General features: G+C 38.1%; 1 protein-coding gene and 1 pseudogene across 3 annotated transcripts in view; one reads left to right on the forward strand and one right to left on the reverse strand.

The window, feature by feature from the left end:
• LOC146449846 (melanocyte-stimulating hormone receptor-like) overlaps positions 1-25465 on the reverse strand; it is a 79687-nt gene that overhangs the window by 9005 nt on the left and 45217 nt on the right. The window contains exon 1 of one of the 3 annotated variants that reach the window (XR_014860494.1): positions 1-1744. This exon is cut by the window's left edge and continues 1679 nt beyond it. The exons of 1 other annotated variant lie outside the window; for it this stretch is intronic. The gene's annotated coding sequence lies outside the window, so the exon portion shown is untranslated. Of the gene's footprint in view, positions 1745-25465 lie in introns of those variants that run through there. One more of the 3 variants, XM_085101046.1, reaches the window with a different exon arrangement.
• Positions 14980-21158, forward strand: LOC146449849 (uncharacterized; annotated as a pseudogene).

Consider the following 25465-nt stretch of genomic DNA (forward strand, 5'->3'; position numbering starts at 1 on the left):
CGTAACGATCTTAAAAATTTTAACCAAAGTCTACCGAGGCACAATATTCTCTATCTTCATCACTCAAGGCACAATACAGTTGAACTGATTTCATTAAATCTTGACAGTTTTGGACAGATTTCAGAGATAAATAAGTCGCCTCGTTAAGAAATTGAAACTGGGATACGTTTGAAAAGTTTCCTTTTATTGACCATTCTCATGTTCATCAAAAAAGTGAGTGATAAACAGTCAAGCCCAATCCTATAGCACAGAAGACAACATAGACCTAAATCCTTCCATTTACCGAAACTAACGCACAACTTTCCTTTTCAGGACAGATATTCTTTCCAAAAGTTCGACTGGGACAGTCACGCGGAACTGTACGTTTCAGCAAACATGAAACGCGGCAGACATGAAAACCTTGAAAGGAACTAGGCCTTCCGGGAAATAACTCTAAAACAGTGGCTACGGCATACTTTTAAATTCAATAATATACTTCTAAAACAATGCTACGCATACCTCGTTCTTTAAGCGTGATGCCGAGCCTCGCCCATAACTCGTAACTTGCCGTGCGGCAAAGAACATATAGAATGTGTCTATACCTCTTTCTTTAACCGTGAAACCCCGTAGCCAGGTAGCTAGGTAGCCGCTTATTCACGTAGCCATGTAGCCGTGTAAACAAAGAAGCGAGTAACATTTAATATGTAATTTGAAACACATTTCAGTTACCTGTTCAATTGACGAGTTCGCTCACAAAGCGCTTTCATCTCCTTGGCGATTTTCTTTTTTTTTTCTTTTTTTTTTTTTAACGGCAAATGGATTTCAGAAACGACTGTTAGCAAATATTAAAATGGGAAGAAACGAACGACTTAAACTCAGTATGCTCATTTAAGGAGGTTATTTTCAATTTTGATCGTATTTAATTAATTGGTGTTTGAACGTTTTGACAGTCAATGAATAGTCGAATTCACCAGAGCGCTGGTTGCATTGTTAGCCACGTTGTCAAACTGAAATGAACATTTCTTGATTCAAAACTAGTTTTTGACGTCTTCCTTTTACCTCTCAGCAAATTAATTTTAGCGTGTTCAAGCATGCTGACAAAAAAAGGCACTAACGTTGAGCTCGGTGATCAGACAAACACATATTATGCGATTGCTTCAACAATATACCGAACGAGTAAAAATTCGCCACCTTCGCAATATGTAAATCAAACAACATATATATTAGAGAACGAAACCTCGCCGTTGTACAACGGCGAAGTGAATGCCTCTTTGTATATTACAGATCATGAAAAAGCCGTAATAAATTAGTTCAACCCCTATTATTTCTGTCACGATTGCGATGAGAGAAACTGAAACTGAGCCATTAAGCCTTGTTCCTCGTAGCGCTTTCAAAGTTTGCGCCTATTTCACGCCATTGTTCCGTTCGCTTTGAGCAATAAATCGTGTAAACTTCACATTTACTTTACTCGCGAAACGAAATAAAAGCCCTATTGTGTTCTAAAAAGTCGACCATAACAATAGGCAAAGTTTGATACGTTTCGACTTGAAAGTAAGGAACAAAAGCTTATACCTGCTGAAAATCATGCGTCTGTTTCCAGCTGTAGCAGGATCCGGTGTGTCATGCACAACCAATTTTTTATCTCTTCGTCGCTTTATTAAACTGACAAATGCCACACGCCATCAATTCAAACGACGCATTTCCCTCCAAAAAGGAAAAGTGACATTTCAAATTGAACAATGTAAATTTCGTACAAACATGACATTTGATTTGTGTGCAAATATGACGAAACTCGAGCAAACGTGATATTATACCTCATTTGCTCACCACGTAAATCCATTTTTCCTGGAGCAAATACGTGGCCTTTGTTAATCATATTTAGTATAAATACTCCGATGATTATTGAGATTCTGTTGATCTCGGATTGGTCGAGGATTACGTCATATCCTGCTATAATAGGCCTTATCACGGTTTTTGATGCCATTTTGACAGTGTTTGTATGGAAATCCGATGTCAAGTAATTGTGTTTTACGAAAATGTATTTGACTTTGGATTTCCATACAAACACTGCTATTTTAAAGCCTGTTTGCCTACTCGTCGAAGTGGCGTCGAAAACTGTGATAAGGCCTATCACCTCGCGCGAGGAGATTATAGCCGGGGAGCACTAACTTTCAAAATGGCCGCTCAGCGATTTGTTGGTGTCTCTAATGAGGAAGTAAATACGATGAAAGAAAATGCAATTCCGAAAGGCACTAAAGATGCAGCCAAGTCCGAGGTGATACTTTTCGAAGACAAGATATGAAAATTTCTCTAATTTTGATACAAAAAAACCCTTGTAAATTGCATGTTGTCAATGTCGATAGCTTAAAACTGGAAGACAAGAAATTAAGTTAAATTCTCGAAAGATTTTCTTTATTTAACAGAGGGATTTCACAAACAAAACGAATTTAAAACAGAATTTGAAAGCATGGAAGTAAACAAGATGAATATATATGTCTCTCTAAGTTTTACGTTTCAGTGACGAGAAAAGACGACATTTTTTTTTTTGATAATCTGAAAACTAGTTTGTTGTCGGTTCGAGTGGCTCTCGACCACCATCTAAAGTCACCGCCTCACAACATAAAAATTTTCATCTGCGACAACCGTGTACCTGTTTAGTAAAGCTAATATATATATTCAGCCAAGCCTAAAAGCGGAGCTCCAATTTTTTTGATAGCATTTATAGAAATCTGCTTATCGTATGGACGTAGTTCCTCATCCTTTCTAAAGTTATATATATTTTTAATGCATATGCAGCAAACTCCCCATCAACAATGTAATACCAGGAGCCCATGATCATCGGCTCCTGGTAATACAGAGAGCACAATTATTTAAGGCTGATCTGTTGTAACAGAGGGCATTTTTTCTTAATTTTCCTGTCACCGAGCAAGGGTTGGTGATTGGTTGATTTTTGCGCTTGTACCCCAAACTTGTCCCCAGAGCCCACGCGTGTTTTTGAATGGGAATGAGATTCCAAGGAAAATCCTTAAATAATCCTTAAACAACAAGCACTGGAACCACGTTTGTGAGCCCGCAAGAATGGGCACCCCCACCAAACCCATGTTTTCGCGAAAAGCACTGGGTTCTGAAATCTGGTTCCAGTCCTTGTTATCTATAGCTAGTCTCTCTCGCAGCCGTTATTAGGGTCGTCACGCAACGCTCCTCCCCACGGAGCGTAGCGTCACGACACTAATAAAGGCTGCGAAGGAGACTATGTTATCTAAGGTCTTCCGATTCCTGATCCTAGACTTCTAGTACCCAGATTCTTCATTTAAAAAATGGCGGCAATCTCGTTCTGAGAGCCCGCATTACCCTTATCTAGCGGAACGGGCGCTGGATAAGGGTAACGCGGGCTCTGAGAACTAGCGAAGAGGCGAATTTTAGTTGTCTTTGCTTAGTTCTAGAGATTTGGATAAAACAGGATAAAAATAGCAGTGTTCAGACATCTTCCTGTATTAGGATGTTGGATAAAAAAAGAAAGGATCTTTTTAATTTTTGCATAAGTTTCAGGTTTGGAAGCGATCGAATTTTTCCTACGCCTCGTCTTATTTTTCCTGCGCGACTGTGTGGAAATGTTCCGTTTTAACAGCAGATTTGAAGGAAAACTCTTAGTGCGATAAATGTCAAAAGTAGAAGGGGTTTTGCTGTGTCGGTGGAAGGCGAAAAATCCGACAGCTCTGTCAATTAAGGAGGTAAGATAACTTCAAATCTTTATGTATGCATACACACCTTTAAGCTGTTTGTAGTAGGTTTTTTTTTTTTTCTGACGAGGGAGCAAGTTTCTAAAAGAAATCTTTAATCGAGATAATATTAAAATTGCAGGCTAATACGGACAATAGTAGGCCAGTGTTGTTATATGAATTCATGTGGTCTACTAATACTAGGAGATCGTTCCAAACTAGTACACCGTGGAGCAATTGAAAAACGAGTCATTATAAGTTATAGGGATTTACAAAATATTTAAAATTTCATCTTTTTCTAGTCAAATTGGGTGTTTTTATTTTGTTTAGATTCTGTTTGAGGGAGATGCACATTGGAGATGTTTGAATACAGGAGAAATATTTCTTCAAGTCAAATTAGCTTTGTGCCATTTTTCCATTTTCTTACTGCACTTGTAGCTCATTAATTCAATAAATTATATTGAAAAGCTCATTTTTAAAAATTTCTGTTATTCCCAGGTTGATAGCTATTCTTGTACACTTAAAGTTGTTTATTTTGGTTTTTGTATAAACTCAAACTAAGTGCTCAGTTCCATGTAACTGATATTAATTTACAAGAGAGTCAAGATGTCTTTCTTGCTCTTAACTTAATCTAAGAATGCAGTATAATTTTTCCCATTTGTTTCGGTAGGGATAGGGAAACATGAACCTTTCATAACTTGCTGTCAATCACATTAGTTCGTTTGTTTTGAGAGTGCAAAGTAATACTGTTTTGTTTAGAGAAACCATTGCAGTAATTGGCTGCCTCTTATTCTTGATATTCTAAAGTCAAAACTACAATCACTTGTGAATGCCTATTGCTGCTTTGTATATATGGAAACTAGTAATAATCAAAACTGGATCAGAGAGTACGTTTGATAACCTCGATCCTAGCGTAGGTTCTCTCCTTTGCCAATTTGGTGATGATGTCATCTGCCCCTGCAAAATCTACAGGGGGTGCCAGATATATGTCCCAACATCCTTTCATTCATGGCACAACTTTGGTTCTCCCATACAATCTCAACTCCAATCTGTGTAAGGAGTGCGTTCTTTCTATGTTGAATGCAATAAATGTCATAAGTCTAATCATTAGTCATTTGTACCTGTTTTTAAATTAAGTTAGTAAATTGTTTGACATAGAATCAAATAACAATTGTGTATAAATCCTCAACTGTCAAAATCTTAACCAAAAAAAAATCCATCAGGCAGTTATATGAGCCGGTTATCCCCAGCAGTTTTTCTACACTTTGCTACACGAGAGTTAACTAAGAGTAAAGTTGGAAATAACACAACAATTAAGGGATAATGAAATTTTGAGCTGTGCAGTACTGACTATACAACTGAGAAATCAGAGAATTATCCTTGGAGTGTAAATTTCTGTGTGGGAAGGAAACCACTTAAATTTTGCATTACCCTAGTGAAGAGATTAATTTTGGTCCATCAGTGATCAACAAAATCCTGGGGTCATAGGTTTTAATCCTGCCAAGGTCAAAGAGTTTTTCTTTACCTTTCATGGACCACATTTCTTTACTGAGGTAATACTGAAAAGAAAACTAAGCGGTTTCCTTCCACCTCAAAAATTTACAATGCAGATTTTATTCTCTGGTTTCTCAATTAAGGAACAGGCCTTGCTCCAACCCATTAACCTTTTGTCCTTACAAGCAAAATCCCAATTTAAGAAGTCATTAGACTGCTAAACACTACACTGCCGCAGCCTCATCACTCCAGTTTATGGATAGCACCTCATCTGAGAAGTCCCATTCATTTTTACAGAGCAAAATACCTACCATGTATCATTAATTTTAATCAGCATTCTCTGAAAAATATTCCTTACTTTAATTTTCATCATCCTGTTTTTCCGAGAGAAACAAATGGAAGGAACAAGAGTGCCTAAAGAGAGTTGATGTACAGCAATAGTCCTCTTCTGAATTCACAAAATGATGTACAACATTATACTTTGCTTGAAATATTGCAATTTAAAAGCGTTTTATCACTTTATTCTCCAAAACAATCAGTAGATTAAACTATTTTTATATAGATAAAGATTTTACATAAACCCTGTACAGAATGGAAAAGGAAAATAATATTATTTAGTGTTTTTCCTTATGTTACTGAAAAAGTTATACCAGACTATGTGATAAGGTGTAGAAAACTGTAGCACTGGTTACTGATGTCACAAAACCCATGAAAATTAACAGTTATTATTGGATAATCAAAAGTAAGTAAAAGAAAACAATTTACTTGGCATATTAACATTTTTATAATAATATTATGTGACAATCACTGCAGTGGAAGTACCAATTTTTTTTAACTTCCTAGGGAAAATAAATTTTGTTCAAAAAATAGGAGGCAAAAACCTGACTGAAGCAAATCCAAGAGAATTAACAACTATTTGTTCAAAGAATTGGGAGTGTTGAAAAACATTGAGAGTTCAAATAACTGAGATTGCACTGTAAAAATATATAACTGTACATATTTCAAAATTCATTACCCACTACCAAGTTTTAAATTTTTCTTTCAATTAAAAGAGATGGCTGATAAGAAGTTTCACATTTTGTCTGTTAAATCACAGTTATCAAAAGAAGCCAGGGTCTGGTTGCATTAAACATCGCCTGAATATCAGTCATCTCCTCTCTAGATGATTGGTGAGAGATGGGAAACAGCTGATATTCAGGCTTTGTAAAAACTATATATATACCTAAAGGTTAGGTGAGGTTTTGTCTTACAGTGCAACAAACTCAACCGGGGCCACCGATAAGACCGACACTTTGAAATTTAAAGAAATGTTCTCGTTTTTTGATTGGTTTACCAACTACCAAAGCCAGACTCCTTTGTTGTAAACGCGACCTGTGATTAGCTGATCGATGTTGGTTGGCCCCAGTTGAGTTCCTTGCACTGTAGAGTATACAGGGAATGCCCCTTGTTCAGCATATTTCTGTAGCCTCTATCAATTCAATAGTTATAAGAATGATTGAGTGACAGCGCTGACTGTTGCTTATAAACACAGCTACTGTAGGCCCAGACATCCAGTGGCCAATCTCTGTTGTACACAACATGCTAGAGCAATAGCCCTACGTAAGGCCAACTAATTAAAATCTTCACTGCTGAAGAAAAATTTTATATGGTCAGCGAGTGCCCTTTCAATTTGGCTCCTGCCATCACATCAACATTTATCAAAAGGTAAAAAATTTAATACACAACTGGATCTATCCCTTGATGGGAAAAGTGCACAGTCAGAAACTTTCACACAAGCATGGATAATTTACAAGTTTATGAATTGCCTCAACACGAACTTCCATTAACAAAGTGATTCATGGGCCATACTGTGTTTTCATCACATCTGTCATGATCTGTGATGATGAATAAAAAGCTTACAACCGTACATCAATTATTTTTTGCTACAGCTATTAAAACACCAGATCTAAACCCACTAGTAAAGGTTACACCCTCTGTGCATGGCTTTTGTGCCCAGGCAGTGGCAAATGTTAAAACACTCCTGAGTTAAGGTTCATAATTTATGCAGATGGGGGCCTATGATGATTTTTAAATTTTTCCCTAAGTTCACTTTTGGATAATGCTATTGTTTGATGAGGTCAGGTTCTGAGATGCTGAATTGTCCAGAATTTGCAAGTCTGATCACCGCATCAGGATTCATCGAGCACACAAAAGCAGTGGCTGGGGGAAAGCTGGCTGGAAAGGACTTATCCTGCAGTTCAGTGGCTGAGATGCCATTTCTGATGGCAGTTCTAGATCTATAAAATGGAATGTTTTCAGATTTTATGACAAACCAGACAAAGAAATTTAGAAGACGACTGTGACTAGCTCACTATGAAATTACGAAGATAAAGAATGGAAAGAAATGAACAAAGTTATCACGGCCTAAGCACTTGACGCTTGAAAATTAAACCTTAACTCTACTCGGCCTCATCCAAATAAAAATACTATCTGCTATACAAAAAGGTACATTAAGGTAGTAAGGTATCCTCTTGAAACCCAAAAACCCATTTCAGCAGAACTGACATTCTAAGCTTCATGGATGTGAGTGGGGGGTACAAAAAAAATATAAAAATATTATGTACACTGTAGGTAAATATTCAGGACGGGATTGGCTATTTATCGAGTTTTGATAGTTTTCTTCACGTTCAAAGTATTTTATTTGTTGTTGTTATTATTCTTTTTGGTTTTAAAGATGATCGAGGCGAACTGTCACTGTCTTAGGCAAATGTTGTTTATCAACAAAAAGCCGTACATAAACCTAAGAGGAAAAGGCTAAATAACCATGAAACAGACTTAAAATGTACATGTATCCTGAAGTAATAAATGGAAAAAAACTGTGATAATTCATAACAATCAGAACAGAGATAAACTAAACGACGATCTTCAAAAATTTGTACAAACAAGCGAACAAATTATGCGTACGCTTGATGTTATGATGAAAATGAGGTCACACTATTAACTAATTTTACATTGGCTTTCAACGTTTTTTGAAAATAAATATCCTATCCTTTAAAGTATTTGTGTTTGTTCTCTCTGAAGATTGTCAGAAATAAATGCAAAAATTAGAAATATATGCGAGAAAAACTTGTCAGTACTTAGCTTATGCTAGCGAAGTCGATAAAAAAGTGTTACGAGACGTCTGTTTCACTGACTGAAAATTATACCTAAGAACCAAATTTTCTTACATGAAGCAAAAAGGAATGAGATTAGAAAATAAACCTCCAAGGGAAATAACGAACATGGACCAAAATAATGAGCTCGAGAGACTTTTCTGAAGTTAGCAGTAGCTTAAGTTAAACAAGTTGCAGTGTAAACACTGCAAAAAAATATCTTGCAAAAGTCAGCAAAGTTTTGTCAACAAAATCAAATATAAGACTTAAGCTTAAATATACTCGCCTCTTTGGAAATAACCAGTCCTTTTATTCCATTGCTGATTTTTTCGTTCGTTTTACAACGTTAAGTAAGCAAGAAGTTTCACTTCAAGAGGAAAAATCCAACGTTTCTTCGCGCATCGATCAGAGTAAAATGATTTCTGTCTCAGATCCGTTGTTTATGATGTTCCGCCTCTAAAAGAGTCCTTTTCCGCCGCTATTCGCCTTGCTCTTTTTCCCGCTGTTGGAAGGCAAAATTTGACCAGATTAGCAAATAAAATGCCAAGGGATCGAAATAATGAACAGGAACCGAAAAAAATGAGCTCAAAGGACTACTCTGAACTTAGCAGTATTAACTGCGTGTCAACACTGCAAGAAATCAATTTATTGCAAAACAGCCGCAAACCAGCAAAGTTTTGTCTACAAAATCACATGAATATACATGTACTTGCCTCTTCTGAGAATAACCAGTCCTTTTATTCCATTGCTGATTTTTTAGTTCGTTTTACAGCGTTAAGTGAGCGAAACGTTTCACTTCAAGAGGAAAAATCCAACGTCTCGTTGCGCCGGATCGGAGTAAAATGCTTCACTTCAAGATCGGAGACGCTAAAAGCCGGAACGGTGGAAGGGCGGAATGGTGGAAAATCACTCCAAATCCTAAAACCTGGAACGTCGGAAATCACCCCAAATAAACAATAACCTTGAACCTAACCCTCACCCGTTCCGTGTTCTAGGATTTGGGGTGATTTTCTGCCTTTCCACCGTTCCACTTTCTAGGGTCTTCCCTTCAAGACTCACGGCGCCTGCTGTTTATGACCAATGCCCCCTTCATGTAAATTCCCGCCACGAGTCGTCTTACTCTTTCTCCCGCTGTTCAAAGGTAAAATTTGGAGGAGATTAGGAAATAAAACTCCAAGGGAAATAGTGAACATGGACCGAAAAAAAAATGAGCTCAAAAGACTGCTCTGAGTTTAGCAATATTAAGCTTAAGTTTAAATTAAACGACGTGTCAACACTGCAAGAAAACAAGATCGTGAACGATAGCAATCCAGCAAAGTTTTGTCAACAAAATCACATGAATATGCTAAAACGCAGTTGGTGATGCAACTTCCCGCCGTAAAAAAGCGGGCTGCAACACAGGGTTTAAGTGTCTCATTTAAAGGTGGCATACATGGAGTAGCGAACGTATGTACGGTCGGTCGGTCGGTCGGACGGAAGTGACGTCATAACCAAACCAAAATTTCTCGCACTGATGGGTTTACTAAAATCTCTTAGCTATGGGGCTCCGCTCGCGCGCGCCTTGCGGCGCGTGCGGGAGCTCCGCTACTATTGTAAATCCGTTTTTTGGGGCAGTGCTCGTCGACTCTGATCCAGTTTTTTTGTATCCAACGTTAGGAGGGTTGGCTAAGAAAATACATCAAGCAACTTTAACGAAAAACCCACTAAACACGCATCTGATCGCATGATTTTAATCATGATATAACTCGTTACTTTTATATTAGCCAACATATTTTTAATCAGTTTTAATTATGTTTTCCGGTTTTCTGTATAACGGCTAATTACAATGTGCATTTTATGCCACAATATGCCTCGCCGCATTCTACTTATTTTAAGGCGCTTTCCTTGAGAAAACCATGCAAAATAATATACGAGGTGCTACAGTCTACATCACTTATTTACAACTGGGTTATATTTAACATACAGATGCGTTGATGTTTGACTTTAAACTTGCAAATGAAAAAAACATTAATGTTGGGAGAAATTAATTTTTTTATGACCATTTTCAACGCTACTGGTAAAACAACGCAATGCAACAAAAGTGCTAATCGACTTGTGAGAGCTGCATCGTATATTTTCTATCGTGATATCCAATAAACTATCTGTTAAACTTGTTTTTTTTTTTTTCGTTCTAGACATCAGTCAGTAATGCGTGCCTTAACTCGATGAACAAAAGAGTTGTTAAACTGTGTCTTTTACTGCTTGTCTGACTTCTGTTATCTTCCAGCAGTAAAGAATTGGATTTAGAGAAGAGTTTTAGAAAAGGAGAGTCACTGTAGATACCCAAAAGATTTCTGCACTCACACCACTCCATTCTTTTAATTATAGTATACAACCATTGCAAGCTGCATCCACGCTATGCTATAGACAGTCTTATTGTACTGGGTTATAATAAAAGAATTCCCTCTTCGGTTGAATTGTCCTTGGTGAACATGTTCAACTTGAGTTTGATGTTGTTGTAGTCTGAGATAGATCTTCACGTAAAAGAACACGGAGATGACCACAGAAAGTGCAGCAAAAATAACAGCTGTTATGTAGGCGTTACGAACGCTCCAAAATCAACCCCAAAGTCCCACAGAAATCCCAATAAGCCAAAAATATGTTACAGCTGTACGAAAGCGCCTTAATCTGACCACTTGTCTGTACCTTACGCCCATTCTTAGCGCAAGGAATCTGTCCACAATAATGGCGGTCGATGTGAAGACAGATACTCCACACAAAGCAAAACTTAAAGGTCTTTGTATTTCCCCAACGTAGTGCGTAATGCGCGAGTTTATAGTAGTTTTTAGCGGCGTAATATAACGTCCAGGAGAATCATGACACAAATGGGTTGTACAATAAGACCGACGCAAAGATCAGTGACTGCCAGACATCGAAACAACAGGTTTGTTGGTGGATGAAGAGAAGACACTTAATCAGTGGCGATCAGGATAAAAGTATTACCCAGAGATGCGGTAATTGAAAGAAAAATGTTCAAAGCTGGAGGAAATACAGCGATGCTCTGAGAAGCTGTGTTTGTTTGATTGTTTGACACGTTTCCATGGCTAGTAAAGTTCTCCATTTCTAGGAGTTTCCGTTTCTTTTTTCGACTTGAAAGTAAGGAACAAATATTTTTTTTTCTCTTTGCCATTTCTAGGAGTTTAACAAAGAGTCCGCGCCGATGCGATCGGAAATGAGGACAAATCCCTATATTGTATTCTGCGTTGACGAATATCTTGTACTTACAACCAATTTTGTTGTATTTTGCAAGACGTCAGTGATGATCTATAATAATTGGTACTGTGAATTTTCAGACACACAAGGTCGTCTATTTAATTATCTTTAGTTGCTAAGCCTTAGTTTGTCTGTAATCCTGATGTTGAGCAGGTGGAATTAAAATCGGAAGATGCAAATGTTTTCGGTTTCTCATGGCTGAAATAACCAATGAACGGAGAAACACCTGTTCTTGAGTAATTCCAGTATCATTGTAGCATCCATACAACTTCTTAGTTCCTTAGTTCAGTTACAAGAGAAACTAGACACAGGGAAGACAACTCGTTAGAGATGTTAAGATTGGCAACACTTACTCAGACTGGAAAAAAATCCAACATGGTGGTCATCAAGGATCAATATCGGGCCCTCTTTTATACAATTTCTTCATTAATGATCTCATTCATTTTGTCGACGATTTTAAGCTAAGGCTTTATGCTGATGATACGACACTGTATCTATCACATTCTAATCAAGATGTGTTAGAATCAAGATCTCAGAACAAGTTCGATGTGCTTCAGTCATGGTTCAAGTGTAATTACTAAAGAATAAACAAAACTAAGACCAAAGTCTTACCATTGGTTGACAATCCGCCTTGCTACGAATTTTTGCTGACCGTACCTGGAGGTGGTGCACGATATGAAGTTACTAGGTCTAATCATTGATAGCTCCCTATCTTTTAAAGCCCATGTTAAATCTATATGGGATAAGTTCAATACTAAAGTTGCTGCTCTTAGGAGAGTTCGTAAATTCATACCTTCAGAAGTGATTGTTAATATTAAAAAGACCTTTATCTTGTCACAACTAGAATATTGTGCTCCAGTTTTAGTTGGATTATCACCTGGTCTTTCTAATAAGCCGGAACTTACTAATCAGTGACGCTATTAGATCTCTCATGAATGTGTCTAAGTTAACTTCATATAGTGAACTACTTTACCATGTTGACCTAAAGACTTTGGAGCATCGTAGATATCCTCATGCTCCTACTCTTTTTTTTACAAATGCATGTACAATAAGGGGCCGATTAGTATTAAGGAAATATTCAAATTTCGTGATTATAAATATGACCTCAGAGGCTTTAACAGGCTACATCAGCCTACCTATCACAACAGATTGATCCATAGGTCATATCACTACATCATACAAACTCTTATATCACTCTTATATCACGTGATATGAGTTTATAACATAGTGCTCGTACATCCTAATCTAATTCCTATTGGCGTCATCATGGTACATTTCTCAACATACGCACGGCCGTGCGTCCATCCGATGACGTGTGCTAGTCGGATGGGGGAAGCATGCGCGCGCTGTTATAACAAACATTTTACAAAGAGAAAACACCATAAAAAAATGTATATTTATAAGAGCTTGTCGAAGTTTAATGAAACGTGAAGATTAAACCGATATGGGAAATCACTTTCACTTTTCTTTTTGTACAGAGAATTTTGTAATTTATCAGGAACAAAACTTGTTTTCCAGGAATCATTTACTTTATTTTTACTATGTTATAAAAGAGGCTAGAGTTGCTCTCGGATACGCCTCGAGCAACTCTTACGCTTCTCTCGTGCTCTCCAAACTTCCCGCGTGCATCCATAACTCGATATACGCACGCTAAGCATGAACCAATTTTTAATTGTATGACGTTAATTAAATCGAAAATTAGACAACAGTATTCCTACAAAAACCCACAAAAAATATTTTAAAAAGTCGGAAACAAGTTAGCCGGTGTGTTTTGCTGTGTTTTCAAGGCTTCTCGGTGCTTCCAAACGCCATTTTGAGCGGTTTATCTCTCAGCGGCTGGTCTTTATGCATCAATGTATTATGTTCATAAAAAAAGTTGGAAACTTGAAGACGAATTTGAATGTCACTTGAACCGTCATTTAAGGAGGACATTTCGAAAACCTCACTAAAATTTGCTTGAAAGTTAAGCACACACTTGCCTGCCTCACCACATGTCAAGAACGATAATGGGCGGTCCATTCGGAGCAACTATTTCTCGGAGAGGTTCATTCAGTGAGACACAGGCCTTCGTTAAAAACAAAGTTTATTTCAAATCGGGTGCCATTATTGCCTCGGACCGAGCCGTGTCCCCGTAATGTCATGACGAACTCACGGTCAAACCTAGCACGAGTACTTAACTTTGCCCAACATTATGGATAAATAAAATACCTATGTCGGATACTGGGAAATGGGTGGGAGCGAGGAACTTCTCTCTCCATTCTCGTCAACACAGATCATTTTTTTTATCTAACGTTAGAAGAGTCGGCTAAGAAAACAATTGTAACGGAAAACCCTTTAAACACGCATCTAATCGCATAATTCAACTCATGATTTTATTTCTATTTTTCAGCATATTAATCAAGGCGTTTTAAATCATTTTTAATTATATATGACTTCTGCTTTTATTTATTCCGGCTAATTACCGTGATCTCTTAATGTGTGTTTTTTGCCACAATATGCCCCGCGGCACTCTAATTATTTTAAAGGGCTTTCGTAGAGAAAAACATGCAAAATAATATACGAGATGCTACAGTCTACATCACTTATTTACAACTGGGTTATAATTTGCATGCAGATGCGTTGAAGTTTGACTTTAAACTTACAAATAACAAAATTAATGTTGGAAAAAACTTTTTTTAGGAACGTTTTCAACGGCAACTGGTAAAAAAGATGCCAAACAACAGAAGTTCGAATCGACTTGTTAGAGCTGAATCGTTCATTTTCTATAATGAAATCAAGGAATAGATTATCGGTAAAACTTGCTACTTTACGTTCGAGACATCAGTCAGTAATAATGCGAGGCTTAACTCGACCAACAGCAGAACTGTTTGACAATGCCTTTTACTGCTTGTCTCACTTCAGTTATCTTCCAGCAGTAAAGAATCGGATTTAGAGACGAGTTAAAATAAAGTAGAGTTACCGCAGATGCCCAAACGATATCTAGTGTTACACCTGTCCATTCTTTAGTCAGTGGGATGATTGTGGTAGAAATAATAAACGGAACATAGCATACAACCATTGCAAGTTGCACCCATGCTATGCTGTAGACAGTCTTCTTGTACTGCGCTAAGATTAAAGGATTGCCTTGTCTGTTGGGTTGTCCTTGGTGAACATGTTCAACTTGAGTTTGAAGTTGTTGTAGTCTGAGATAGATCTTCGTGTAAAAAAACACGGAGATGACCACAGAAAGTGCAACAAAAATGACAGCTGTTGTGTAGGCGATGGGAAGGCTCCAAAACCAACGCCAAAGCCCAAGCGAAAAACCAATAAGCCCAAAACTTGTTATAGCTGTACGAACGCGCCTTAAACTTACCACTTGTCTGTATCTTACACCCATTTTTAAGGCAAGGAATCTGTCCACACTTATGGCGGTCGATGTGAAAACAGATACTCCACACAAAGCGAAACTTAAAGCTCTTTGTATTTCTCCAAGGTAGTGCGCAATGCGCGAGTTTATAGTAATCGTAGCAGCGTATACGTCCAGGAGAATCATGACATAGATGGGTTGCACAATAAGACCGACGCAAAGATCAGTGACTGCCAAACATCGAAACAACAGTTTTCTTGGTGGATGAACAGAAGTCACTTTATCAAGGGCGATCAGGATCAAAGCATTACCCAGAGATGCGGTAATTGAAAGAAAAATGTTCAAAGCTGGAAGAAATACAGCGATGCTCTGAGAAGCTGTGCTTGTTTGATTGTTTGATACGTTTCCTTGACTTGTAGAGTTCTCCATTTCTAGGAGTTTGTCAAATAGTCAGCGCTGATTGGAAGTTAAAACAAATCCCTATATTGTGCTCTGCGTTTACGAAAATCTTGTACTTGTGATCTTCTGACCAAGAGCAGAAATACAAGATCTTGCTTTCTTGTAACCAAGTGTTGTATTTTTGCAAGTCGTCAGTGATGATCTGTAACAGTAGGGACTGCGAACGTTGATACCCACAACAAAGTCGTCTATTTATCTTTTGTTGCTATACCTTAGTCTGTAATCCTGATGTGTAGCTGGTGGAATTAAAATGGAAGGATGCAAATGTATTCGGTTTTCCAAGACTTAAAATGACCAATTATCAGAGAAACACCTGTTCTTGGAAAACTGTTCAAGTAATTCCAGAATCATTTAAACATCTTCCATGACGTTTGGCACAGGGTAGACTCTGAACCAATATTTTTATTTAACGCAAGGCGGGTTGCCTTAAAATAAACATGGGAGCATCTTTTAACAAGAAAATCATTATACACGCGGTAGATATTTGGTTCAGTATAATAATAAACAGTTCTATTATCATATTTATGTCTTCCGCTGTAGTTCTATTTGATGTCACAACACGGCCTTATTGTGTATTATTTGCCACATTTGGCCACATTCTGATAAGTTTATCAACCAAAGCAAAAACTGCCTTGAAGACAAAAGACCGAGCCAAATTATTTATATTGCTTTTATACGAAATTTTAAAAATTAATGCTCATTTTGCGACGAATACGACGTTTTAAAGGTCTTTTATATATAGTATAGTTTAAAACGTAACTTAATATTTTTCTTCAGGCCCGGGTTACCGACCCTTTGTCTGTAAAGAATCATTGCGTGTGTTTCCAGCTATAAGCCTGTGCGTCATGCGCAACCAATTTTCTTCTTAATTCTGCTGCTCTTTTAAATCGACATATGTCTTAACCGAAAAGAGAAAGTGACAATTTGAATTTAAGTAGGTAATTAGTAGTTCATACTCTAAAATGTGCAATGAAGACGACATATATCTTCAGTATAGTTTAAACTTAAAAACATCAAAACTTTTTCTTCAACGTTTTCGTCCCTTTAGGACTTGAAAATAAGGAACAAACATTGCTACTTGCTAAGAATCATGCATCTGTTTCCAGGTGTAGCCAGGTCCGGTGCGTCATACACAACCAATTTTCTTCTCCCTATCGTTTTTTTAAATTGACAAATGTACCACGCCATCGATTCAAACGACGCATTTTCCTCCAAAAAGTAAAAGTGACCTTTCAAATTGAACTTTGTAATTAGTGACTCTATTTAACAATCAGAAATTTTTCTACCATTTTAATTCCATGTTGTGAGGAACTTTCTTTTGGGAGGAGGATGCAGACACGTGAGAACATTTCACAACCCGAGCCTTCGTTCTTTCACTTTCCACACACAAACACAACTTTCTACCGGTTTAATCACCCCTTAAATCGCTTTTCAGAAGGGGTACAACCTACGGCACATACATACAAATCCAATGTGGTTGCAGTCTTGGTAAATGGTTTCGAGACATGGCCCATGAAAAAATCCGGTTGAAAGCATAACTAGCTCGACTCAAATGCTTTCGGAGAATCATCGGGATATTTTGGCCGATGAAGACGAATAACGAAGAAGTGCGAATTAAGGGAAGCAAAATAGATCAGACAGAACTCATCAGCATTCTAGCGAAAAAACAAAATGGCGGTGGTGATTGATTAGTCATTTGTTACGAATGAAGAAAGACAAGACCCCACTCACCACCCTCACGTGCGCTCCAGAAGGCAGGAAAAGAAATGGGCGTTGATAGAGAGTTAGAGGTGCACAATGGAGAATGATCTGGGTACGTTTAAGATCTTGGGCTGAGGTATCCATTGTTGTGCGGGACGCAGAGATCGAAGGAAATAATTAATTACTGGCTTCATTCCCAATAGAAGGGAGAAGAAACTGTTGTCGAAATACGTTTATTATTATTATAATTATTATTTTTTTTTTTTCATTTAATTCCTTTGTTAAAAAATTGTCTGGTTGCTATGTTACACTTAGGCAATTTAAATGTTGCGGGTTTTTTTACGAAGTCACGGAGAAACTTTTTAAGCGAAACATTATGAGGCGTACAACAGGAATTTCATTTAGAAAGTTTATAAACAGCGTCTGTCGGCAAAACGAAGATGATGGAAAACATGTGTAACTAGATCTGCTAAAAAAAACTGTTCGTTAAACTAACATATCTTACGATTCTGATGTTTTCAGTTTCTACTTGAAAACCAGGTAAAAAGAGAATTGAGTAGAAATCACATAACAGCCCGCGCAGAGATCCACGAATTCGATATCCTCAAACGGGGATAATTTGGATAAAAACACTGTAATTCTTAAATACGCCGGAAAATGCATGCTTTTAACTCCAATTAAGCCTGTATTTCGACTTGATTGAACTCTAAGTGGAATTTAGCCGGTCATTAGCTTTTATGTGGTCTTAAACATCTTTCTGTTTACAGGTGAACCCGATATTACAGGGCACCGAGCAGCGGTCTATACCACTATCGTGGCCTCTTGGTGTAAGGTGCATGAAAATTCGCCTGCTTTTGTTTTTGCTATTAACTTCATTACTTAAATTTGCAGATCGTATATCTCTAACTAAGGTGATGCATTTTTTTCCCACTAATTCATACTGCAATAAACCTATTCTGTTTTTTACTATTTATAGCTTATCAAAATTGTCGCCAAGTGTATCGACTGAACGAGCAAGCAAAACATTTACAAGTCTAATAATACAACAGTTCAATTTTAAACTTGACTGTGATAAGTTCCTGCCCTAAATTACAAGTCCAAGTTTTTATCACCACTTTAGTGGACCACTGTATGTGATGGTGGCTCCTTTTGGAGCATCTTGGAATAGAACAAAACCTCGGGTACACAGGTTATGCGAGGGTGGATTACAACTTCGCAGGAAAAGGATATCTTAACAAGGGCTACTGGAATTCAGAGGGAAAATTTGGAGTATGGAAAAATTCTATACACAGTTAAGCATTTTAATTTTTTTTTTATTCTTGGTTTTCACATGACGTCATAAAAAACTGAAATTCATAACTAAACCCAATTGTGGGTTTTTATCTTCATCACATATAAGAAAATCTAAATTTCCATCTGCTTGCTTGTTTTCAGCAGGATAGCATTCTTTGTTTTGAAAATAGAGCAGTTTGAATTTTAGATTTTTGCGCAGTGCGTGACAGACGAATTGCTGCTCTAAACATGTCACGTACATGAAAACATCGATTCGCCTCGGGTTTTTTTAGGTCTGATCAGCTAACATGTAATAGAAGCGTTAATGTCAATGTGTGAAAGTTCAGCAGAGAGAAGAAGGGCTTTGAAATTGCCAAGGTAAACTCGAGATGTTTTTGCTGGTTTCCGGCCGCCATGTTGGTGCCCATCAGACGGGGCACCAACATGGCGTCCCATACTAAACTCTGTAATTTTCCGTGGTACATTTTCTCGAATAACTCGATCTCGATAGGAGATATCGCACAGCCCTGTTGCTTTCACACGTTCTTTATGTATCACTCTTCTACAACATATCAATTTCTTGACTCTATCTATTGAATGGTTGAGGATTTTATTTTTTTCACTTGCGTGACGATGTTTGAGGTGAAAACCACCTATAATCCTGATCTGGACATGGTAGTTGGGCACGTTAGGAAAAAAATCGAATTTTTTTTAATCAACGTTTTTTTAACGATTTGTAATTATATATGTCTTCTGCTTTTATATATCAAGGCTTAATGTCTTAATGTGTAGTTTGTGACACAATATGACTTGCCGCATTCTAATTATTTTAAGAGGCTTTCGAGGAGAAAACCATGCAAAGCAGTGCAAACTGCTACAGTCTACATCACGGATTTACAATTGCCTTATATTTGCATGCAGATGCGTTGAAGTTTAACTTTAAAGTTACAAACAAAAAAACATCAACTACTGGCAAGAAAGATATCATGCAACAGAAGTTCTAATTGCCTCGTTAGAGCTGTTCCGTCCATTTTCATCGTCTTTAATTTTACTCTACATAACTTTGTTCAGAAGTAAAGTTCTCTCAAATGTGTACATCTGTCACATTTTCTAATGGATGTAATTCAGTAAATGTTGAGTAAATGAGTTATTTTCTTCCTTGGCGCAAACACAAACTTTAATTCTGTATGCACAAAAATCCATTTTTTTCTTGGAGCAAATGTACGTTCTTAATCACATTTACTTCCGAAGTAAAGCTGTCTTAAATTTGCATTTATTTCTCACATTTGCTGCAGTGTGAAGTGTTGAGTAAAATCTGTAAATGTCGCGCAAAGATGAAGTTTGATTTATGTGGAAATGTGACCAAAGTGAAGCAAATATCATGTTTTACCTAGCTAAGAAATTGCATGAACCAACTTTAACGAAAAACCGATAAAACACGCATCTGATCGCATGATTTTAATCATGATATATTTCGTACTTTTATATTAGTCAACGTGTTTTTAATCACTTTTTATTATGTTTTCCGCTTTTATATATTCCAGCTAATTACAATATGTATTTCATGCCACAATATGCCTCGCCGCCGTCTATTTATTTTAAGGGGCTTTCGTGGAGAAAACCATGCAAAATAGTATAGAAGGTGCTACAGTCTACATCACTTATTTACAACTAAGTTATATTTTACATGCAGACGTGTTAAAGTATTTTTTTATACAAAAACAATGTAAAACTCCCGTTTTGAAAGGTCTAGAGGAGTGTGTGATTAGAGTATAGACGCACGAATGACGTCACGGGCTACAAAATTCAGAAATTTAATTGAGAGACACTTGAATAATAACAGTCGAGTTGTAAGAAATTTCAATTTTTTTTTTTCCAAAAAGCAACAAGATGCTTGATGCTAAGCTCCGAATTAACCGCAGAGAAGGAAAGGAAAACGTCAAACACAAGCCAATAATTGTGGCAGCTGACCTTGTACGAGTTCAGTCCAGTCAGAATACTCCAGCTGGTCTTCAGCGAAGAGTGTGGTTTTTTATCTCCCTTTACTGGTGCACAAGAGGGCGCGAAGGTCAAAGAGAACTGACTCGCTCCAGTTTCGAGTTTTTTTAAAGACGGTGAAGGACGCGAATTCGTAGTGATGACGCACGACGAAGCAACCAAGAATCATCCCGGGGGCGAAACCGACAATCAGTGAAGTGATAGAGAAACCTGGCTGTACAGCACGGGAAAGCCCGACGATGCCTTCGCCTCCGTCAAACAGTACGTGTCAAAGCTGAACCCACTGTGAAACGCTTTCTTCCAGCGACCGCGATCTCGATACCAAGGTACCAAGTCGCTAGGCGTCAATTCCCTCGGCAAAATGATGAAGTCATTTTCCACAGGCTGCAATCTTTCAAAGATTTACACCAACCACTCCGTAAGAGCCACGGCTATCAGTTTGTGGTCAGATGCCCAGATGCCGATATTCCTGACGGTTATATCACCTTCGTCTTCGGGCAAAGCAACGAGCAAAGCCTTGCCCATTACAGTTCGGTACCTTCCGCTCCGCAGCTGAGAAAGTTCGCAGACACAATTTCAAACGCACTTGCTGGTGGTACTGCTTCGACGGTTCAGACTTCCATCAGCACAGCCCTGATTTCCTCGCCAAAGCGTGACCTGGCTCCAGTCACAAGTACCACAACAAACCAGATTGGCGTCGACGCTTCCCTCTCCATGAATGCATTTCCTTGGGGATTTTTCAGCTCTTGCAACATTGGAAACGTCCATGTTTTCCTGGGATCTAAACCCAACCAAGGGGAAAAGTAAACTGCGCCTGCGGCTCGTAGCATAATTCTTTGTTCACACCACGTTTTTGACGACATCTGTGCGTTATCAGAGTACACACGCACGGCTAAATGAAATCTATTTGTTAAACTTTAGACTTACGAATAAAAAAAATACTTTTGCAACAAATTACTTTTATGACCGTTTTCAACGGCTACTGGTAAAAACAATGCCATGCAACAAAAGTTCTAATCAACTTGTTAAGGCTGGTTTCCATATGATCGCGGATCGCAAGATCGCAATGAGGTCTGCGATCGTCTGCGATCCTGCGATCGTGATCGCAGACGATCGGAGAAGATAGAACCATGTTCTATCTAAAGGCTGGTTTCCATATCATTGCGGATCGCAGATTGCGGATCGCAGATCGCAGATCGCAGTAAGGTCTGCGATCGTCTGCGATCATATGGAAACTACTTCTGCGATCGTCTGCGATCAATTGCGATTGTTTGCGATCTGCGATCTGCGATCGTCTGCGATCATATGGAAACCAGCCTTTAGATAGAACATGGTTCTATCTTCTGCGATCGTCTGCGATCACGATCGCAGGATCGCAGACGATCGCAGAAGTAGTTTCCATATGATCGCAGACGATCGCAGACCTTATTGCGATCTGCGATCTGCAATCCGCGATCATATGGAAACCAGCCTTTAGAGCCGAATCGTTCATTTCCTATAATTATATCAAGCTGATTGAATTATCGTTAAAACTTGGTACTTTACGTTCGAAACATCAGTCAATAACAATACGTGGCTTAACTCGACGAACAGCAGAACTGCTTAACTGTGTCTTTTACTGCTTGTCTGACTTCCGTTATCTTCCAGCAGTAAAGAATTGGGTTTAGAGACCGATTGAAGTAAAGGAGAGTAGCTGTAGATGCCTCAAAGATTTCTGCACTCACACTCCTCCCTCCTTCTACCGTTCTGATGATAGTAGAAATAATAAACGGAACATAGCATACAACCATTGCAAGCTGCACCCATGCTATGCTATAGACAGTCCTCTTGTACTGCGTTATGATTAAATGATTGCCTTGTCTGTTGGGTTGTCCTTGGTGAACATGTTCAACTTGAGTTTGATGTTGTTGTAGTCTGAGAAATATCTTCGTGTAAAAGAAGACAGAGATGACCACACAAAGTACAACAAAACCAACAGCTGTTCTGTAGGCGATCAGAACACTCCAAATAAAACTCATAAGCCCACCCAAAACCCAATAAGCCAAAAACATGTTATAGCTGTACGAACGCGCCTTAAGCTTACCACCTGTCTGTATCTTACGCCTATTTTTAAGGCAAGGAATCTTTCCACACTTATGGCGGTCGATGTGAGGCCAGATACTCCACACAAAGCGAAACTTCAAGCTATTTGTATTTCTCTAACGTAGTCAGTAATGCTCGAGTTTATAGTAATCGTAGTGGTGTATACGCCCAGAATAGTGACGACATAAATTGGTTACACAATAAGACCGACGCAAAGATCAATGACTGCCAAACATCGAAATAACAGTTTTGTTGGTGGACGAACAGAAGTCACTTTATCAAGGGCGATCAGGATCAAAGCATTACCCAGAGATGCGGTACTGGAAAGAAAAATGTTTAAAGCTGAAAGAAATACAAAGATGCTCTGAGAATCTGTACTTGCTTGGTTGTTTGACACGTTTCCATTCCTTGTAAAGTTCTCCATTTCTAGGAGTTTAACAAAGGGTCCGCGCCGATGCGATCGGAAATGAGGACAAATCCCTATATTGAGTTCTGCGTTGACTAATATCTTGTACTTGTAACCAAGTGTTGTATTTTGCAAGACGTCAGTGATGATCTGTAATAGTTGTTACTGTGAATGTTCAGACACACAAGGTCGTCTATTTATCTTTTGTTGCTAAACCTTAGTTTGTCTGTAATCCTGATGTGGAGCTGGTGGAATTAAAATCGGAAGATGCGAATGTTTTCGGTTTCCCATGACTTAAATAACTAATGGACTGGGAAACACCTGTTCTTCAGTAATTCCAGAACCATTGAAGCATCCGTATGACTTCTTAGCTCCTCGGTGATGATACAAAAAAGAACGCTGATCGTAGATAATAAAATTTAGCGAGCCACTATTTTTTTAGGCTTTCTTTTCGCAACTGCTTTAGCTGCGTAGTAACTGCAAGCATCTTTCTTCCATTTGATGTTTTATCTGCAGTTCTAATATATATGTTTCATATACTTACATTTATTTATTCATCCTTCACGGGTAAATTACGAACTACAATATGACCAGCTCCCAGTTGGCTTCATAGCTCATTTCGTAGAGCACTGCACCGGTATCGCAGATGTCGTGGGTTCGTATCCCGTTCAAGCCTGATTATTTTTCCAGGCTTTCTTTCTGCAACTGCTCAGAAGTTGCATACTAACTACGAGGATCTTTCTTCTATCTAATCTTTCCGATCCGTAGTTCAATATATGATTTTTCGTATATTGATATTCATTTATTAATCTTTCACGGGTATTTTACGAACTCACAATATGACCAGCTCACAAAAGGCTTGATAGCTCCGTTGGTAGAGCACTGCAACGGCATCACAGAGGTCATGGGTTCGAATCCCGTTCAAGCCTGAATTATTTTCAGGCTTTCTTTTCGAAACTGTTTAAGTTGCGTACTAACTGCAAGGATCTTTCTTCTATCATATCTTTCATCCGCAGCTCAATATGGGATGTTTCATATATTCATTTTCATGGAAGCATGTTTTAACGAAAAAATCATTAATTAACTCAGTTGATTTTGGGGTTTTGTTTACAACTAAACAGTTCTATAATCATGTTTAATTATGTCTTGCGCGCATGCGCTGTCTCTATTTATGTCACAACACGGCTCAATAATGCATTTTTTGCCTTAATTGGCAGCGTCCTGATTAGTTTATCACTGAACTAAACCGAAAAATGTCTCGCAGATTACGGCGAAGGCCTAGCCAAATCATTTATATTGTTTTTTAAACCAAATTGTAAAAAAAACAATAATAATATATATTTAGCAACCGAAGACGACATCTTAAATGTCTTTTATCCGTAGTATAGTTTAAAACGTAACTTTATATTTTTCTACAGCGTTCCTGACCCTTTTGGATTTGACAATAAACAACTAATCTTTCTAACTGTTAAAGAATAATAACGTGTGCTTCCAGCTGTAAGTCTGTCCGTGATGCATAATCATTTTTCGTCTCTTTGTCGCGTTTTTAAATTGTCCCGCGCTTTGAATTGGATTCAAGCCAAAGCTCACCAAAGCGTGATATAAGCATGTGTTTTGCTGTGTTTTCATGGCTTCTCAGAGCTTACAGACGCCGTTTTGAGCGGTTTATCTCCCAGCCGCTGGTCCACGTGCAGCACTGTCAGTACTAAGTTAACTGATGAAATGGTTGGAAAACTTGAAGTCCAATTTAAATGAAATTTGACACATCGTCTGAGACGAGCACTTCGAAAACCTTGCTAAAATTCACTTGACACTCAGGCACATGGTTACCTTCCTCACCACATACCAAGACGGATGATTTGCGGTCCTTCCGGAGACACTTATTCTTGGAAAAGTTTATTTATATAGGCACGAGCACTAAATTTTGCCTCACCAGGGAAACTCACGCGAAACCTTTGGCTCACAATAAACTACACAGATCCCCTCCCGTCTTTCCAACATTTTTTATTAACATAGTACAGTGCTGTACGTAGACCAGCCGCTGAGAGAGAAACCACTCAAAACGGCGTATGGAAACTGTCAGGAGCCATGAAAACAGAGCAAAAGACACCAGGTAAGCTGTTTGAGAATTTATTGTAATTTTTTTCGTTTTGAAGGAATATTGTTGTTTAATTTTCGATTGAATTTTAACGCCATACAAACTCTTATATTACGCTTTAGTGACCTGTGTTCAAACTACGCGTTTGCCTCCGAAAAAAAAAAAAAAAAAGCCAGCACTTTGAATTGCAGAATGTAATTAGTAATTTTTATTTTTAAGTTGTGAATAACTTTTTTCGGGGTAGAGGAATGCAGAAACGTGAGAATATTTCACAACCCGTGCCTACGTTCTATTACTTTCCACTCAAAAATGCCATTTCCTTTCGATTTTATCACCCCTTAAATCGCATTTGGGCAGGGGTGCAAACCAAGGTAGGTACATGCGGGAATTTTTCAAATCCAACGTGGTTGGTGTCTGGGCATATATGGTTCCAAGACTTGGCCCGTGACAAAAGCCGGATGGAAGCGTGACAAGCTTGACACTTTCTGACTAAAAATGCCTTAGGCAAATCTGCAGGATATATTGGCC

The sequence above is a fragment of the Pavona decussata genome, unplaced genomic scaffold, assembly GCF_977016875.1.
Source record: "Pavona decussata unplaced genomic scaffold, jaPavDecu1.1 SCAFFOLD_566, whole genome shotgun sequence".
In the NCBI taxonomy this organism is placed as follows: domain Eukaryota; kingdom Metazoa; phylum Cnidaria; class Anthozoa; order Scleractinia; family Agariciidae; genus Pavona; species Pavona decussata.